This window comes from Lepisma saccharinum, unplaced genomic scaffold (genome assembly GCF_977018435.1).
Source record: "Lepisma saccharinum unplaced genomic scaffold, izLepSacc3.1 HAP1_SCAFFOLD_162, whole genome shotgun sequence".
NCBI lineage: Eukaryota > Metazoa > Arthropoda > Insecta > Zygentoma > Lepismatidae > Lepisma > Lepisma saccharinum.
The window spans coordinates 677,904-698,441 of NW_028142969.1; the positions used below are offsets into that span (position 1 = coordinate 677,904).

The window sequence follows — 20,538 nt, forward strand, 5'->3', positions numbered from 1 at the left end:
CTTATGGGGGGACAGGGAGTCTATAAATATATAAGGAGTGGTTCTTTAAATATCCAATTAATACATTCTAATTATTTTAATATTTATTTTATATTTTCATTTTTAATAGTAATTTTATTAATAATTTATATGTGTTTATATAGCTTATAATAAAGCATAATATTGAAGTTATTAGGAAGGATAAAATAATTCTATAGGCATTTCTTGAACTTATTTAAAGTTCAGCTTTATCATGAAAAGATAATGTAATTTTATACTAAAGAAATAGTGAGAGTATTAATGGAGTTTCACCACTAAAGATGGAAGTTAGCAGCCCCCACTTAATAATATAGTAAAGGGGGATTCATAATATTCATATGCCTGAAGAATAGTAAAATATATTCCTAATATTAGTGTTAATATAAGGGCTTGCGTTGTATGTGAGTGTTTTTTTTCTAATAACCCATGATGGGCTCATGTTACTGTTACTCCTGAGGCTAGTAAAATTGCTGTATTTAATAAAGGTACTTGTATTGGGTTAAATGGAGTAATTCCTCTTGGTGGTCATAATATCCCCAGTTCAATTGTTGGGGATAATCTTCTATGGAAAAATGCTCAAAAGAAGGATACAAAAAATAATACCTCTGAGATAATAAATAGAATTATGCCCCATCGTAGTCCTATTATAACTTGATTTGTATGTAATCCTTGATATGTTCCCACTCGTGAAATATCTCGTCATCATTGAATTATTGTAAGAAGTATAGTTGTTATTCCTATTGATAATAGAATTATATTTTGTTGGTGAAATCATCTAATTATCCCTGTTGTTAATATTATTGCTCTAATAGCTCCTGTTGCTGGTCATGGGCTTTGATCTACTAGGTGATATGGGTGGTTTTGTTTTGCTGACATTGGTTATTTTGATTCTCTAGAATAAATAGCAATTAATAAGGCAAATACATAAGATTGGATAAATGCTACGGCTGTTTCTATAATAATTAATATAATTTGTGCTAAAATTAATATTGAAAGTCCAATAATTTCTAATATTGTTCCTGTATTTCCAATTATTGATATTATTAAATGTCCAACTATTATGTTTGCTGCTAGTCGCACTGATAGAGTTATTGGACGAATTAGATTTCTAATTATTTCAATACCTACTATAATTGGTATTAATAGTGCTGGCACACCTTCCGGTACTAGGTGTGCTAATATATGTTTTGTATTATTGATTCACCCAAATAATATAAATGATAATCATATTGGTAGGGCCAGGGTTAGGGTAAATACTAAGTGACTTGATCTAGTAAATACATAGGGTAGTAATCCTATTGAATTATTAAATAAGATTATTGAAAATATACTAATAAATATTAGGGTTCTTCCCTGGTGACTAATTATCCCTAAAAATGTTTTAAATTCTTCATGTAACTTTATTATTATTATGTTATATAATATAGAGGTTCGTGATTGTATTAATCAAAATGGGGCTGGGATTATTAATAATCCCTGGAATGTTCTTATTCAATTTAGTGATATATTTATAATTGATGATGTTGGATCGAATGATGAAAATAATCTTGTTATCATTTTCCGTATTTAATTTTTGGTTTATTTTCTATTTTAAAGTTGTTACTATTTAATAATTTATTATAATTATAATAATTGATGATTATAAATAGAAAATAAATTGATATAAATATTATAAATAGAATAATTCAATTTAATGGGTATATTTGTGGAATAAAAAAGTATCTATAAAGATAATTTAGGTTTGACATTCCTATGTTATAGATTAACTAACTCTTTTCATTAGAAGTAGTTGTTATATTACTATTTTGTGGTTTAAGAGACCATTACTTACTTTTCAGTCATCTAATGATTCTTGTATAATTTTTATTAGTCAATTAATAAAAGATTTGTGAGTTGTAGTTTCAACAATAATTGGTATGAATCTATGATTAGAACCACAAATTTCTGAACATTGTCCGAAAAATAAGCCAATTCGACTAATATTTACTCCTGCCTGGTTAAGTCGTCCTGGGGTGGCATCTATTTTAATCCCTATGGATGGTATGGCTCATGAGTGTAATACATCTGCAGATGTAGTTAGTACTCGGATATCTATGTTAATTGGTAATACTGTTCGATTATCTACATCTAATAATCGAAATGAGTCTATAGATATTTCATTTGTTGGGGATATATATGAGTCAAATTCTGCCCTTATAAAATCGGAGTATTCATAACTTCAATATCATTGATGTCCAATAGTTTTAAGGGTCAATGAAGGTTGATTAATTTCATTTAATAAGTATAATAAACGTAGAGAGGGTAGGGCAATAAAAACTAGGGTAATTGCTGGTATAATTGTTCATATTGTTTCTAATGTTTGTCCTTCTAAAAGTATTCGGTTTGTTAATTTGTTATTAAATAATGATGCTATTAAGTATCCTACTAATACTGTAATTATAATTAAAATTAATATTGTGTGGTCATGGAAAAATATTATTTGTTCTATTAATGGGGAGGATCTATCTTGTAATCCTACTTGATTTCAGGTTGCCACTTTTAAGTAAGGGATATTCCTTATATTTGAAGCTTAAATTCAATGCACTTCTCTGCCACCTTAAAAATTAGTTGTTAGTAAGTAGTATTGGGAGTTCTGAATATGTATGTTCAGAGGGAGGTGACATTTGATACCATTCAATTGATGATGCTTGTTGTAGATTAAATAATGTTGGTCGGGCACTTGTCATACCTTCTCAGGTAATAAATATTATAATAATTACTGCTGTAAATGATAAGATTGATCCTAATCTTGAAACAACATTTCATATTGTATATGCATCTGGATAATCCGAATATCGTCGCGGTATTCCTCTTAATCCTAGAAAATGTTGTGGGAAGAATGTTAAGTTAACTCCAATAAATATTGAGATAAATTGAATTTTTAATCAATCTGGATTTATTATTACTCCTGTAAATAATGGAAATCAATGTAATAATAGCAGCTAATAATAATAGCAAATACTGCTCCTATAGATAATACATAATGAAAATGTGCTACAACATAGTATGTGTCATGCAGCACAATGTCTAGTGATGAATTTGCTAATACTACTCCTGTTAATCCCCCTATTGTAAATAAGAAAATAAATCCTAATGCTCATAATATTGATGGAGAGTAATTAATTTGTGTTCCATGTAGTGTTGCAATTCATCTAAATACCTTAATTCCTGTTGGTACAGCGATAATTATTGTAGCTGCAGTAAAATATGCTCGAGTATCAACATCTATTCCTACAGTAAATATATGATGTGCTCATACAATAAATCCTAGGAACCCAATTGCTATTATTGCATAAATTATTCCAAGAACTCCAAATGTTTCTTTTTTACCTCTTTCTTGAGTTACAATATGTGAAATTATTCCAAATCCCGGTAGAATTAGAATATATACTTCTGGGTGTCCAAAGAATCAGAATAGGTGTTGATATAAGATTGGGTCTCCACCACCAGATGGGTCAAAAAATGAGGTATTTAAATTTCGATCTGTTAATAGCATTGTAATTGCTCCTGCTAGAACTGGTAGTGATAATAATAGTAGAACTGCAGTGATTACTACTGACCATACGAATAATGGTACTCGTTCTATGGATATTCCTATAGTTCGTATATTAATTACTGTTGTAATAAAATTTACTGCCCCTAGAATAGAGGATACTCCTGCTAAATGTAATGAAAAAATTGATAAATCTACAGAGGCTCCGGCATGTGCAATTCCTGCAGATAGGGGAGGATATACTGTTCAACCAGTTCCTGCACCACTCTCTACAATTCTTCCTGATAATAGTAGAGTTAATGATGGAGGTAGTAATCAAAATCTTATATTATTTAATCGTGGGAAGGCTATGTCTGGGGCTCCAATTATTAAAGGTACTAGTCAGTTTCCAAATCCCCCAATTATAATAGGTATTACTATGAAAAAAATTATAATAAATGCGTGTGCAGTTACAATCACATTGTAGATCTGATCATCTCCAATTAAACTTCCTAGTTGACCTAATTCTATACGGATTAAGATACTTAATGATGTTCCAACTATTCCTGATCATACTCCGAAAATTAAATATATTGTACCAATATCTTTATGGTTAGTAGAAAATAATCATCGTTGCAAGAATGAGATGACTGAAGTTATAGGTGATAAACTGTAAATTTATGTATGAGTTTAAAACTCTCTCATTAAATTTTGGCTTTATAGTTAAGAATAATAATTTTGAACTGCAATTTCAGGGTGATACATATATGTATTAAGGCCTAAAAGAGTACCCCTTATTTATGACTTTGAAGGTCATTAGTTTAAAATTAACTTAAGACCTTATAAAGATTTTATAGAGATATGTAAATTGGTTGGATTATAGGTAGTCCACATACTGAGAGAAAAATTGTAACTACTGATAATACTTGTTCTTTTAAGTTTAAGTAATGATATTCCATATATTAGTTTTATAATTTATTAAAATTGATGTAAGTGAGGTTCGTAAGTAATAATATAAGGTTAGCAACGATATGCTAATTAGGATTATAATTATAATTAATTGCTTAAAGTTGGTTGTTTGGATAATGACTATCCATTTTGGTAAAAACCCTAGTAGAGGTGGTAGTCCACCAAGAGATAATATTGATATGAATAAAGATATTTTTTTAATGGGCGGAAGTTTTAATATAAACAGTTGATGGACGTAGTATGTTTTGTTCATTGAAAATAACATAATGGTAGAGGTAGTTATAAGGATGTATAGTAAGTAGTAAATATGTTAACCAGGTATTATCTTCTGATGTTATTCTTAGAATAATTCATGATATGTGGTTAATTGATGAAAAGGCTATAATTTTTCGTAACGAGGTTTGATTTAATCCTCCAATTGCTCCAATAATTGCTGATGTTCTAATTGTTAAAATTAAAATTATGTTTAAATTGTCAATTACATAACTAAGCAATGTTGATGGAGCAATTTTTTGAATAGTTGTTATTACTAGGCAGTTAATTCATGTTATTCCTTCTATAACTTCTGGTATTCAAATGTGAAATGGAGCAGCTCCTATTTTTATTAATAAAGCTATGGTTAAAAGCTGTATCTGTATATTGAAGTTTGCAGCATTAATTATAATTAATGCTGCAGCCAAAATTATTGATGATGCTAATGCTTGAATTAGGAAGTATTTAAGTGATGCTTCTGTATTTCGTTGATTATTTGGTGTAGAAATTAATGGGATAAAAGATATTAGATTAATTTCAAAGCCTATTCAGGCTGCATATCATGAGGTGGAAGAAATAGAAAGGAGGGTTCCTATTGTGAGGGTCAATAGGAATATTATTTTCTTGGGGGTTGTGAGCATTAAAAAGGGAAGGATTAATTATAGACCTTCATATGTGGGGTATGAGCCCTCTAGCTTAATTAGCTTACCTTTTTATTATATTTTGGTGTATGATGCACTATGGGGTTTGATACCATTGGAGAAAGTTTAATTCTTTCAATTATAAAAATTCATTTTTGTTACAAATAAATTAATAAGAACATGTTAAATTTCATGTATACTTTACCCTATCATGGTAATCCTTTTTCAGACATCTTATTTATATATAAGTTATAATAGTGGGTTAATAATACTATTTATTAGACTTTTATTGTTATGATCAATAAGTAGAACCTATTTATTAAATAATATAAAATACTTCAGAATCCTTTTTAATTTTATCCAATTTTTTTTAAGTTTTTGTAGTCTAACTTAAAGTAATTGACTTAATTAACATGTCATTTTAATACTTATTGAGTCTAGAGAAAAAAGAAGTTAATATATCTATATAGAACACAATTTTGAGGGAAAAAAAATTGTGTTCTATATAGTATGGGAAAGTGAGTAAAAATAAAAAGGGAGGAAATTTTCGTGAGATAATTTGTAATTATAATTTAATTTAATATAATACATACTATATAATAATAAAGAACCTCTCTTTATATTTTAGAACTAAAGTTTTATTCTAGCTTAAAATTCCCTGGTTAAATTTTACATATGATTTAATTTTGGAAATATTAAGTATATCTTCTTTTAATTTAGTAATATTTGTTTTATTATGAGTTTCTACGGGTATAACTATAGCCTATAGTTTTCGATTAAATTATTATTTAGTTGGTAAATCTTATAGAGGTATATCATTTCAATTCTTTTCAGATGATGGGGGATGAGGCATATTTAAAGGTATGTTAGGCCTATTATTCTTATCTATTGTAGGTGGTTCTGGGTTAATATGATTAATATTTCCTTCTGTTTTTGTTATTATTATCCCACTTAGTTTGAAAATAGGGGCAATTATATGTATTTTATTGGGAGGGTGAATTGGGTATAATATTACATCTTTCTTGTTCGAAATTTATCCATTTTTTAATAATAAAATAATATATTATTTATTAGGGGGGATATGATTTTTACCTTATTTATCCTCTGGTGGATTAATTGGTAGTTCATTTATTACTGGAGGTCTATATATTAAGGCTGTTGATTATGGATGAAGTGAACTTATGGGGGGACAGGGAGTCTATAAATATATAAGGAGTGGTTCTTTAAATATCCAATTAATACATTCTAATTATTTTAATATTTATTTTATATTTTCATTTTTAATAGTAATTTTATTAATAATTTATATGTGTTTATATAGCTTATAATAAAGCATAATATTGAAGTTATTAGGAAGGATAAAATAATTCTATAGGCATTTCTTGAACTTATTTAAAGTTCAGCTTTATCATGAAAAGATAATGTAATTTTATACTAAAGAAATAGTGAGAGTATTAATGGAGTTTCACCACTAAAGATGGAAGTTAGCAGCCCCCACTTAATAATATACCCCTTAACTGAGGAGATAATCCTAATTTTATTATTAACATTAATATGCCGCCTTCCTTTGGCTTCAGTCAAGTAAGCAAGGGTAATATATACCAATTTATTCAGGTCGAAGCTGATTGCTTTTGCTTCTTGCTCAATAAAGTAAATTGAACTATTCAATACCTTTTGAATGCAACTCAAATATTATTATTAACTATTACTCTAGCATGCTCATTCTAGTGATCCTTGGGTTCATTCATGATATAAACCTAAAAGCAAGATTAATAGGAATAGGAGTCTAACACATATTCAATATATTAGTTTTGAATTAGTAATAATAACTGTTATTGGTAATAGTAATACAATTTCTACATCAAAAATTAGAAAAATTACTGCAATTAGAAAGAATTTTATAGAGAATGGAATTCGTGCTGAGGATTTTGGGTCAAATCCACACTCAAACGGTGATCTTTTTCCTCGGTCTGTAATTATTTTTTTTGATAGTAATGTGGATAATATTATTACAATTGAGGTAATTATTATAATTAATAATGAGGTACTTATGATTATATTAATTATTTACTTTATTTTATTATAATCTTTTTAATTGGAAGTTAAGCGTACTTTAAATATACTAAGTAAATTATCTACCTCATCAGTAAATTGAAATATAAAGGAATAATCATACTACATCTACGAAATGTCAATATCAGGCTGCTGCTTCAAATCCGAAGTGATGTGTTGGTGAAAAATGGCATAAGATGTGTCGAGCTAAACATACCCCTAGGAATGTTGATCCAATAATAACATGTAACCCATGAAATGCTGTTGCTATATAGAATGTGGATCCATATACTGCATCAGCGATAGTAAAGGGGGATTCATAATATTCATATGCCTGAAGAATAGTAAAATATATTCCTAATATTAGTGTTAATATAAGGGCTTGCGTTGTATGTGAGTGGTTTTTTTCTAATAACCCATGATGGGCTCATGTTACTGTTACTCCTGAGGCTAGTAAAATTGCTGTATTTAATAAAGGTACTTGTATTGGGTTAAATGGAGTAATTCCTCTTGGTGGTCATAATATCCCCAGTTCAATTGTTGGGGATAATCTTCTATGGAAAAATGCTCAAAAGAAGGATACAAAAAATAATACCTCTGAGATAATAAATAGAATTATGCCCCATCGTAGTCCTATTATAACTTGATTTGTATGTAATCCTTGATATGTTCCCACTCGTGAAATATCTCGTCATCATTGAATTATTGTAAGAAGTATAGTTGTTATTCCTATTGATAATAGAATTATATTTTGTTGGTGAAATCATCTAATTATCCCTGTTGTTAATATTATTGCTCTAATAGCTCCTGTTGCTGGTCATGGGCTTTGATCTACTAGGTGATATGGGTGGTTTTGTTTTGCTGACATTGGTTATTTTGATTCTCTAGAATAAATAGCAATTAATAAGGCAAATACATAAGATTGGATAAATGCTACGGCAGTTTCTATAATAATTAATATAATTTGTGCTAAAATTAATATTGAAAGTCCAATAATTTCTAATATTGTTCCTGTATTTCCAATTATTGATATTATTAAATGTCCAACTATTATGTTTGCTGCTAGTCGCACTGATAGAGTTATTGGACGAATTAGATTTCTAATTATTTCAATACCTACTATAATTGGTATTAATAGTGCTGGCACACCTTCCGGTACTAGGTGTGCTAATATATGTTTTGTATTATTGATTCACCCAAATAATATAAATGATAATCATATTGGTAGGGCCAGGGTTAGGGTAAATACTAAGTGACTTGATCTAGTAAATACATAGGGTAGTAATCCTATTGAATTATTAAATAAGATTATTGAAAATATACTAATAAATATTAGGGTTCTTCCCTGGTGACTAATTATCCCTAAAAATGTTTTAAATTCTTCATGTAACTTTATTATTATTATGTTATATAATATAGAGGTTCGTGATTGTATTAATCAAAATGGGGCTGGGATTATTAATAATCCCTGGAATGTTCTTATTCAATTTAGTGATATATTTATAATTGATGATGTTGGATCGAATGATGAAAATAATCTTGTTATCATTTTCCGTATTTAATTTTTGGTTTATTTTCTATTTTAAAGTTGTTACTATTTAATAATTTATTATAATTATAATAATTGATGATTATAAATAGAAAATAAATTGATATAAATATTATAAATAGAATAATTCAATTTAATGGGTATATTTGTGGAATAAAAAAGTATCTATAAAGATAATTTAGGTTTGACATTCCTATGTTATAGATTAACTAACTCTTTTCATTAGAAGTAGTTGTTATATTACTATTTTGTGGTTTAAGAGACCATTACTTACTTTTCAGTCATCTAATGATTCTTGTATAATTTTTATTAGTCAATTAATAAAAGATTTGTGAGTTGTAGTTTCAACAATAATTGGTATGAATCTATGATTAGAACCACAAATTTCTGAACATTGTCCGAAAAATAAGCCAATTCGACTAATATTTACTCCTGCCTGGTTAAGTCGTCCTGGGGTGGCATCTATTTTAATCCCTATGGATGGTATGGCTCATGAGTGTAATACATCTGCAGATGTAGTTAGTACTCGGATATCTATGTTAATTGGTAATACTGTTCGATTATCTACATCTAATAATCGAAATGAGTCTATAGATATTTCATTTGTTGGGGATATATATGAGTCAAATTCTGCCCTTATAAAATCGGAGTATTCATAACTTCAATATCATTGATGTCCAATAGTTTTAAGGGTCAATGAAGGTTGATTAATTTCATTTAATAAGTATAATAAACGTAGAGAGGGTAGGGCAATAAAAACTAGGGTAATTGCTGGTATAATTGTTCATATTGTTTCTAATGTTTGTCCTTCTAAAAGTATTCGGTTTGTTAATTTGTTATTAAATAATGATGCTATTAAGTATCCTACTAATACTGTAATTATAATTAAAATTAATATTGTGTGGTCATGGAAAAATATTATTTGTTCTATTAATGGGGAGGATCTATCTTGTAATCCTACTTGATTTCAGGTTGCCACTTTTAAGTAAGGGATATTCCTTATATTTGAAGCTTAAATTCAATGCACTTCTCTGCCACCTTAAAAATTAGTTGTTAGTAAGTAGTATTGGGAGTTCTGAATATGTATGTTCAGAGGGAGGTGACATTTGATACCATTCAATTGATGATGCTTGTTGTAGATTAAATAATGTTGGTCGGGCACTTGTCATACCTTCTCAGGTAATAAATATTATAATAATTACTGCTGTAAATGATAAGATTGATCCTAATCTTGAAACAACATTTCATATTGTATATGCATCTGGATAATCCGAATATCGTCGCGGTATTCCTCTTAATCCTAGAAAATGTTGTGGGAAGAATGTTAAGTTAACTCCAATAAATATTGAGATAAATTGAATTTTTAATCAATCTGGATTTATTATTACTCCTGTAAATAATGGAAATCAATGTACTAGTCCTGCTATAATAGCAAATACTGCTCCTATAGATAATACATAATGAAAATGTGCTACAACATAGTATGTGTCATGCAGCACAATGTCTAGTGATGAATTTGCTAATACTACTCCTGTTAATCCCCCTATTGTAAATAAGAAAATAAATCCTAATGCTCATAATATTGATGGAGAGTAATTAATTTGTGTTCCATGTAGTGTTGCAATTCATCTAAATACCTTAATTCCTGTTGGTACAGCGATAATTATTGTAGCTGCAGTAAAATATGCTCGAGTATCAACATCTATTCCTACAGTAAATATATGATGTGCTCATACAATAAATCCTAGGAACCCAATTGCTATTATTGCATAAATTATTCCAAGAACTCCAAATGTTTCTTTTTTACCTCTTTCTTGAGTTACAATATGTGAAATTATTCCAAATCCCGGTAGAATTAGAATATATACTTCTGGGTGTCCAAAGAATCAGAATAGGTGTTGATATAAGATTGGGTCTCCACCACCAGATGGGTCAAAAAATGAGGTATTTAAATTTCGATCTGTTAATAGCATTGTAATTGCTCCTGCTAGAACTGGTAGTGATAATAATAGTAGAACTGCAGTGATTACTACTGACCATACGAATAATGGTACTCGTTCTATGGATATTCCTATAGTTCGTATATTAATTACTGTTGTAATAAAATTTACTGCCCCTAGAATAGAGGATACTCCTGCTAAATGTAATGAAAAAATTGATAAATCTACAGAGGCTCCGGCATGTGCAATTCCTGCAGATAGGGGAGGATATACTGTTCAACCAGTTCCTGCACCACTCTCTACAATTCTTCCTGATAATAGTAGAGTTAATGATGGAGGTAGTAATCAAAATCTTATATTATTTAATCGTGGGAAGGCTATGTCTGGGGCTCCAATTATTAAAGGTACTAGTCAGTTTCCAAATCCCCCAATTATAATAGGTATTACTATGAAAAAAATTATAATAAATGCGTGTGCAGTTACAATCACATTGTAGATCTGATCATCTCCAATTAAACTTCCTAGTTGACCTAATTCTATACGGATTAAGATACTTAATGATGTTCCAACTATTCCTGATCATACTCCGAAAATTAAATATATTGTACCAATATCTTTATGGTTAGTAGAAAATAATCATCGTTGCAAGAATGAGATGACTGAAGTTATAGGTGATAAACTGTAAATTTATGTATGAGTTTAAAACTCTCTCATTAAATTTTGGCTTTATAGTTAAGAATAATAATTTTGAACTGCAATTTCAGGGTGATACATATATGTATTAAGGCCTAAAAGAGTACCCCTTATTTATGACTTTGAAGGTCATTAGTTTAAAATTAACTTAAGACCTTATAAAGATTTTATAGAGATATGTAAATTGGTTGGATTATAGGTAGTCCACATACTGAGAGAAAAATTGTAACTACTGATAATACTTGTTCTTTTAAGTTTAAGTAATGATATTCCATATATTAGTTTTATAATTTATTAAAATTGATGTAAGTGAGGTTCGTAAGTAATAATATAAGGTTAGCAACGATATGCTAATTAGGATTATAATTATAATTAATTGCTTAAAGTTGGTTGTTTGGATAATGACTATCCATTTTGGTAAAAACCCTAGTAGAGGTGGTAGTCCACCAAGAGATAATATTGATATGAATAAAGATATTTTTTTAATGGGCGGAAGTTTTAATATAAACAGTTGATGGACGTAGTATGTTTTGTTCATTGAAAATAACATAATGGTAGAGGTAGTTATAAGGATGTATAGTAAGTAGTAAATATGTTAACCAGGTATTATCTTCTGATGTTATTCTTAGAATAATTCATGATATGTGGTTAATTGATGAAAAGGCTATAATTTTTCGTAACGAGGTTTGATTTAATCCTCCAATTGCTCCAATAATTGCTGATGTTCTAATTGTTAAAATTAAAATTATGTTTAAATTGTCAATTACATAACTAAGCAATGTTGATGGAGCAATTTTTTGAATAGTTGTTATTACTAGGCAGTTAATTCATGTTATTCCTTCTATAACTTCTGGTATTCAAATGTGAAATGGAGCAGCTCCTATTTTTATTAATAAAGCTATGGTTAAAAGCTGTATCTGTATATTGAAGTTTGCAGCATTAATTATAATTAATGCTGCAGCCAAAATTATTGATGATGCTAATGCTTGAATTAGGAAGTATTTAAGTGATGCTTCTGTATTTCGTTGATTATTTGGTGTAGAAATTAATGGGATAAAAGATATTAGATTAATTTCAAAGCCTATTCAGGCTGCATATCATGAGGTGGAAGAAATAGAAAGGAGGGTTCCTATTGTGAGGGTCAATAGGAATATTATTTTCTTGGGGGTTGTGAGCATTAAAAAGGGAAGGATTAATTATAGACCTTCATATGTGGGGTATGAGCCCTCTAGCTTAATTAGCTTACCTTTTTATTATATTTTGGTGTATGATGCACTATGGGGTTTGATACCATTGGAGAAAGTTTAATTCTTTCAATTATAAAAATTCATTTTTGTTACAAATAAATTAATAAGAACATGTTAAATTTCATGTATACTTTACCCTATCATGGTAATCCTTTTTCAGACATCTTATTTATATATAAGTTATAATAGTGGGTTAATAATACTATTTATTAGACTTTTATTGTTATGATCAATAAGTAGAACCTATTTATTAAATAATATAAAATACTTCAGAATCCTTTTTAATTTTATCCAATTTTTTTTAAGTTTTTGTAGTCTAACTTAAAGTAATTGACTTAATTAACATGTCATTTTAATACTTATTGAGTCTAGAGAAAAAAGAAGTTAATATATCTATATAGAACACAATTTTGAGGGAAAAAAAATTGTGTTCTATATAGTATGGGAAAGTGAGTAAAAATAAAAAGGGAGGAAATTTTCGTGAGATAATTTCTAATTATAATTTAATTTAATATAATACATACTATATAATAATAAAGAACCTCTCTTTATATTTTAGAACTAAAGTTTTATTCTAGCTTAAAATTCCCTGGTTAAATTTTACATATGTATTTATTAAAGAGAGGGAAAATTTCCGCCAATTTTTTATGGGTTGAGACGGTGTATTTGAATTTAGTTCGCAGTGTGTGGTTTTGTTTAATTTTAATGTAAATTAGATTACAGGATTTTAAATTTTAATATTTATTTTGTCCGGCTAAATTCGTGCCAGCTGCCGCGGTTAGACGTGGGGACATAAGTGGAGAGTTGTTGGCTTAATTGTAGTAATAATTGATTTTTGGTTGTTTATATTTTATTTATTAGGTGAAATTTTTAATATAATTTGTTCTTTATTTTTATTAATTCTATAAAGGTGATATGTTAAACTAGGATTAGATACCCTATTATTTTCATTGTAAATTTGGTTTGAGTAGTATTAGTTATGATCTTGAAACTCAAAGAATTTGGCGGTGCTTTATTCTATTTAGAGGAACCTGTCCCGTAATCGATATTCCGCGTTTTATTTGACCTATTATTGTAAAGTATCAGTTTGTATACCACCGTAATTTGAATATTTAAATATATATACTCTTTTTTTCTGTTGAAATATATTTCAGGTCAAGATGCAGCTTATTAGTGGGTGGAGATGGGTTACATTATGTTGATTTGGATAATATATTGAAATTATATTTGAAATTGGATTTAATTGTAATTTTGTTTTAGAATAACATTTTGGTTTATTAGCTCTAGGGCATGCACACATCGCCCGTCGCTCTCATTTATATAGGTGAGATAAGTCGTAACATAGTAGGTGTACCGGAAGGTGTACCTAGTTTGAATATAATATCAAAATATTTCTGTTAGTTAGAATATTCATTTACATTGAGTAGTTAGTCGTGCAATTCGACATATTTTGATAGAAATTTTATTACTATTTGAATTTAGTTTATAAGTTGATTTTATATGAAAAGTAATTTTATTGGGGTTGGTTATATACTTAGTGTATATGAATTAGTTTGTTATAGGTTATTAGTACAGTGTTGGGATTTATTAAATATATGAAATATTGATTTTTATTACAGGAGATGTCAATAATCGTACCTTTTGTATCAGGGAGGATTAAATTTTAATTGAATATTCTATTTTCTCGAAGGGTGAGGAGCTAGTAGACTAATTTTAAGGTAAAAGTGTTATATTTTTCTGTTAAAATTGTTATTTGTAATAAAATGTTATTCGACTTACCTTATATCCAGTTATTAGGGAATTATATTTAATATAGCTTTGCATTTTAATATTTTTATATTAATATATATATATTATAATATTAATGTTTAGTTATGACTAGGGGGATGTGCTTCTGGTTAATATGTTGGTTATAACTTTCCGATGCGAGCCTCAGCAACTGGGCGGGTCGCAGGTGGCGGATAGCGAACGGCCATCAGATATGGTGGTTAGCTGTGAATAAGGCAATGCCAAATAAGCAGTCCCGGACCGAGGCGACAATGCTAACAGGGCCTGGGGAGGATGGTCTTTGGCAAGTCCATACTCAATAAAAACCCAGAAAAGCCCAATGACAGCATTGTGACATGGCGAGGAAGTGCCGCCATTAAATAAGCACTGCCCCTACTGCCTTGTAGGGAGGGGAGGGATCCCCAAAGGCTAAGGGAAGGAACCCTAACAGAAAACCGGCCAACGGCTCTAGAGGTGGAAAAGACTGTAGAGTCCCAACATCCTAAGAGGCGGAAGAGCTAAAACCCCACTGCCTTGTGGTAAGGGTTTTGACCCGAAGGCTATGGGAGCAAACCCAGAAAGAAAACCAAGCAAGGGCAGAGGCTTAAAGGGGGCACTCCTCCCACTGCCCTAGCTTCATCGTAGGGCTAATAACCCACATGAAGTGAAATAATACATACTCAGAGAAACACAGGAATAGAAGCCGAACAGAGTAAACAACGACGACAATGCAAGGTAAAACGGACTATGAGATTTGGAACCTGGAACATCACCTCCCTCTCAGGAAAGGAAGTGGAGATTGTAAAGGAAATGGAGAAATACAAATTAGAAATATTAGGAATAAGTGAAGTCAAAAAGAAAGGATCAGGAGAGGTTGACATGGAAAAAGGATATGTTCTCAGATATTCAGGAGTAGAAAGAAGGAGTAGAGCAAAAGAAGGTGTGGGAATTATTATTAGCGAAAGACTGAACACTAGAGTAACTGACTGGAAAGCAGTTAACTCTAGGATAATAAGACTGAATTTGGAATTGGAATTAAACCGTAGGATTGCCATTATACAAGTATACGCTCCTACAGAGGATAAAGATGAACTAGAAAAAGAACTATATTACAATTCCCTCCAACAAATATTAGATGAGGCTAGAAATGTAACGGAAAACGTTATTATAATGGGAGATTGGAATGCTAGAGTGGGAAATGAAATTAGACGAGGACATGGAAGTTTGGGAAGGTATGGTGCTGAAAAGACCCGAAACAGCAATGGAGATAAAATGCTGGAGTTCTGTATTGATAACGAGCTCCGCATCGGAAACTCCTTCTTCCCGCATAAAAGAATACATCAAATTACCTTTGAAGCAATTAGCAGAGGAGCACAGAGCACAATAGATTACTGCGTATATACAAAAAACACCCATTATGATGTAATGGATGTAAAAGTTTTTCGCAGCGCCGAACTCAGTACTCAACATAGACTACTAGTAATGACGACCCGATTCAAACCACTACCTGCACCAATTAAGATAAACCTTACTAAACTTAAAATATCAACATTAGAAATCCAAAATAAAAGAAAGGAGTTTCAGAGGAAACTGAAAGAAAAACTTAGAGAAAAAGAACAAAACCATGGACAAGAATGGAATGTAGAAAATAAATGGAAAGTAATTAAAGAAAGCCTCAATGAAGTTGCAACAGAAATATGTGGAATAGTAAAGATAACAAATAAAAAGAAGCAGACAAGATGGTGGAGCGATAATGTGAAAGGAAAAGTTGCAATTAAAAAGAAAGCATGGCTAAAATACTTAAAGACCAAAAGAATGGAGGATAAAGAAGCTTATATACAGGCAAGAGATACAGCAAAACGGATAGTGAGAACAGCGAAGAAGGAAACCTGGGAACAATTTGGAAAGGAAATAGAAGAAAATCATAAAAATAATCCAAGAAAATTTTGGCATGTGTTGAAAAATCTGAAAGGAAAACGAGGAAAGAAAATAAGGAATATCAAAAACAAGAATAATGAGGTGAAAACCAATATGAAGGAAATTTTAGACACGTGGAATGAATATTATGCGGAAACCTTTAGAGAAGAAGAGGAGGAATTGTATGAAGAAAGACCAATGAGGGAAGAAAATGAGAACGTGGAAGCTGAGGAAGAAATACAACTAAAAGAAGTACAAGAGGCAATTAAATCCTTAAAAACTGGTAAAGCACCCGGTTGGGATAATATACATCCAGAATTTATAAAATATGGAGGAAAGGAAATAGGAAAATGGATATGGGACTTATACAGACTAATATGGGCAACAGAGAGAATACCAAAAGATTGGGAAAATAATGTAATAATTCCTATACACAAAAAAGGAAGTACCCTCGATTGCTCAAACTATAGAGCAATATGCTTAGCGCCAGTGGCCCAGAAACTATTTTCACACATTATAGAAAAAAGATTAAGGCAACAAGTGGAAGATAAATTGGAAGAAGAGCAAGCAGGTTTCAGGCCTCACCGTCAAACTCAAGATCTAATCTTCTCCCTGAGGAACGTAATAGAGAAGATACTAAGCAGAGGAGGGGAAATATTTACAGCTTTTATTGACTTAAAGTCTGCCTTCGACAGAGTACCAAGAGGACAAATATGGAAGGCCCTTCATCAGTTCCAAGTTACATCAAAACTGACTAGAATAATTCAAAGTCTATATAAGAACGTTAAAGGAACGGTTCGAATAAATGGACAATCCTCCAAGGAATTTAACATGGGAAAAGGTGTAAAACAAGGTGATGGACTTAGTCCTCTTCTTTTCATATTATTCATGGATCAAATTATAAAGCAATGCAAAAGAAGAACAAGAAAATGTAAAATTGGAAATTACAACTTTATATTAAACTATTATATTTATTGGTTTGGAGATTGCTAATTTTTGTAATTTTGTTATAATTTATTTGAAATTTTATTAAAAATTTAGTTTGGTTTTACTTGCTTACTTAATTATATGTTTTAATTGGTTTTATTTTGAAATTATGATTCTATTAGTATATTTACTTAATTAATTAAAGGAATTAGGCAAAATTTATTCTCGCCTGTTTATCAAAAACATCTTTTCATGATTTTTATATGAAGTATAACCTGCCCAATGACATTTGTTTAATGGCCGCGGTATTTTGACCGTGCGAAGGTAGCATAAACATTAGTCTTTTAATTGGGGGCTAGAATGAATGGTTGGACGAGGAATAGACTGTCTTTAGTTAATTAATATATAATTTTGCTTTAGAGTGAAAAGGCTTTATTTTTTTAAGGGGACGATAAGACCCTATAGATCTTTATATTATTTTAATGATGTTTTGATTAGTAATATAATTATATATATTATTAAATAGTATTTTGTTGGGGTGATGGGAAGATAATAATTAGCTCTTTTTTATTTAATATTCAATAATTTTTGTTATTTGGATCCATTTTTAGTGATTTAAAGAATAAGTTACCTTAGGGATAACAGCGTAATCTTTCTTGAGAGATCATATCGACAGGAGGGGTTGCGACCTCGATGTTGGATTAAGATATCATTTGGGGGTAGCATTTCAAATTTGATGGTCTGTTCGACCTTTAATTTCTTACATGATCTGAGTTCAAACCGGCGTGAGCCAGGTTGGTTTCTATCTCTTAATATTAAAAGTGTTTTAGTACGAAAGGACCAAATACTTATATTATATATATAATATTGATTAATAATAATTACTATTATGGCAGAGAAGTGCATTGAATTTAGAATTCAATAATGAAGATAAATTTCTTTTTATAGTAGATGATATCAGATTTATTTATTGGAGTTATTTCTTTTATTATTTTAGTTGTATGTGTTTTAATTAGAGTTGCTTTTTTTACTTTATTTGAGCACAGGGTTTTAGGTTATATTCAAATTCGTAAGGGGCCTAATCGGGTTGGGATTTGTGGTATTTTTCAGCCTTTTGCTGATGCAGTTAAATTATTTACTAAGGAGCAAACATTACCTACTTTGAGAAACTATTATCCATATTATATATCTCCAGTTTTTAGTTTATTTTTGTCTTTGGTTGTTTTTCCATATCACACCTTATTATTTAATTTTTATTTGGGGGTATTTTTCTTTTTATGTTGTATGAGAATAGGAGTGTATAGAGTAATATCTGCTGGGTGGGCATCTAATTCTAATTATGCGTTACTTGGGGGTCTTCGAGCCGTTGCTCAAACTATTTCTTATGAGGTTAGATTAGTATTAATTTTACTATCTTTTATTTTTTTAATTGGTGGCTATAATTTACTTTTATTTAATGTTTTTCAGGATTATTTATGGTTTATCTTTATTGCTTTACCGTTGGCGTTAGCCTGATTGAGTTCTTGTTTAGCTGAAACTAACCGGACTCCTTTTGATTTTGCTGAGGGGGAATCTGAACTTGTTTCTGGGTTTAATGTTGAGTATAGCGCTGGTGGATTTGCTTTAATTTTTATATCTGAATATGCTAGTATTTTATTTATAAGTGTTTTATTTAGAATTTTATTGTTGGGGGGATACCACTTTTCTTATTTTTTTTACTTAAGGGTTATTTTTTTAGGATTTATTTATATTTGAATTCGAGGGACACTACCACGATTTCGTTATGATAAACTTATATATTTAGCTTGAAAAAGTTTTCTTCCGGTTTCTTTAAATTATTTATTTTTTTTTGTTGGTTTTAGGGGGTTGATTGTATCAATTTATATTTAGTTGCATAATAATTAGAATGTGAAGACTTCTAGAATATTTATATTCTATTTTATGTTTTCAAGACATACACTTAAAGTTTCAGTCAAGAAGTCATTTTTTTAAGATTTTATCTCATAGTAGTAGGGTTGCTGGGGATATAATGAAATATATAAAATATATAATTGTTAATACTTGCCCAGTAGTAATGTATGGAGTTTCTACGGGTCGGGCTCCAATTCAGGTTAATAAAATAAAGGTTGCAAATATTAATCAAAATAATACTTGATTTAATGGATAAAATTGTAGTCCAACGAAAATTTCTTTTATGGTGTATTGGTATAATAAATAAAATTATAATAGATAATACTAGTGCTACTACTCCTCCAAGCTTATTTGGGATTGATCGTAGAATGGCGTATGCAAACAGAAAGTATCACTCTGGTTGAATGTGTACTGGGGTTACTAGTGGATTTGCAGGGGTAAAGTTTTCAGGGTCTCCTAGGGTTGTTGGAAATATTAATGAGAGTTGTATTAGTCTTAAAATTATAAGTATAAACCCTAATATATCTTTTATTGAGAAGTATGGGTGGAATGGAATTTTATCCATGTTGCTATTAATAGATAGTGGATTATTAGACCCAGTTTGATGCAAGAAAAGTAGATGAATTATGGATATTGCTATTAAAATAAATGGTAATAAAAAATGAAAGGCGAAGAATCGAGTTAGTGTAGCACTATCTACTGCAAATCCCCCCCAAATTCATTGGACTAACGTAGTCCCTAAATATGGAATTGCCGAGAGTAAATTAGTAATTACTGTGGCACCTCAAAATGATATTTGCCCTCATGGTAATACATATCCAACAAATGCTGTTGCTATTGTTGCTAATATAATTATAACCCCAATAGATCATGAGTGAAAATATAAGTAGGATCCATAATATATTCCTCGTCCAACATGTATATATATACAAATAAAAAATATGGAGGCGCCATTAGCATGAATAGTTCGTAGTATTCACCCATAATTCACATCTCGGCAGATGTGTATTACTCTAGAAAAGGCTAAATCTGTTCTTGAAATATAATGTATTGCTAAAAAAAGACCTGTTAAGATTTGGATTGAAAGACATATTCCTATGAGTGAGCCAAAATTTCATCAATAGGAAATATTTAGTGGGGCTGG

The 20,538-nt window shown here is 30.0% G+C and overlaps 3 pseudogenes; 1 reads left to right on the forward strand and 2 right to left on the reverse strand.

Moving 5' to 3' along the window:
• Window positions 1–306: 306 nt before the first annotated feature.
• Window positions 307–894, reverse strand: LOC145982416 (cytochrome c oxidase subunit 3 pseudogene; annotated as a pseudogene).
• A 6,640-nt stretch (window positions 895–7,534) lies between these two features.
• LOC145982369 (cytochrome c oxidase subunit 3 pseudogene) lies at window positions 7,535–8,311 on the reverse strand (annotated as a pseudogene).
• Window positions 8,312–18,434: 10,123 nt separating this feature from the next.
• Window positions 18,435–19,373, forward strand: LOC145982431 (NADH-ubiquinone oxidoreductase chain 1 pseudogene; annotated as a pseudogene).
• Window positions 19,374–20,538: the final 1,165 nt, after the last annotated feature.